Here is a 758-nt window from a genome sequence, read left to right on the forward strand (position 1 = left end):
GACAGTATAAATTTTATAGCATTTCATTTCATACACTAAATAATTTACTAAATCGTACAACTCAAGTCATAAATTGGACCCCTATCACGGCCTGATCCATTGTCTGGTTATTGAAAACGATGTCTATCTCTACCATCTGGAATGAATAAAGTAGGTTTTAAGTTACACAACAGTAACTTTAAAATGGTCACAATGGTGGTTTGTGGTTAAGGATTTTGTAAGATTAAGTATTTGTTACAAATATGTGCATTAAATTCATTTTTCATTTCAATTTTAAAATGTGTTGTAAGGCTAATTATTTTCTGTTTTTAACATTTAATTAAATGTTTAATTTAATGTTTAATTTAACTTAAATGTTTAATGTAACTTAAACGCTTAATGTTTTTAACATTTTAACTTAAAATGTGAGCATGCTAATTGATACTGTAACTTATGCATCTGTTATACATTTCCAAACAGATATTCTATAGAATTCCTAGACAACTTCTAGCAAATGTTATAGATGTCTATAGAATTTTCTATAGAATTTCTATATAGCTTCTAAAGAGAATGTTATAGATTTCTATAAAATTTCTCCAGAAATATGAAGCATGATTATTTGCGACAAAATGATACACATAACTTATGCATCTGTTATACATTTCCAAACAGATATTCTATAGAATTCCTAGACAACTTCTAAAGCAAATGTTATAGATGTCTATAGAATTTCTATATAGCTTCTAAAGAGAATGTTATAGATTTCTATAAAATTTCTC

At 26.3% G+C, this 758-nt stretch overlaps 1 protein-coding gene across 1 annotated transcript in view; it reads right to left on the minus strand.

The window, feature by feature from the left end:
- Positions 1-758, minus strand: part of LOC117116513 (protein mono-ADP-ribosyltransferase PARP14-like) — a 40075-nt gene that overhangs the window by 24298 nt on the left and 15019 nt on the right. The window lies entirely within an intron of this gene.

The sequence above is a fragment of the Anneissia japonica genome, unplaced genomic scaffold, assembly GCF_011630105.1.
Source record: "Anneissia japonica isolate Jap-2015-1 unplaced genomic scaffold, ASM1163010v1 scaffold8963_len174799_cov130, whole genome shotgun sequence".
Classification (NCBI taxonomy): Eukaryota; Metazoa; Echinodermata; class Crinoidea; order Comatulida; family Comatulidae; genus Anneissia; species Anneissia japonica.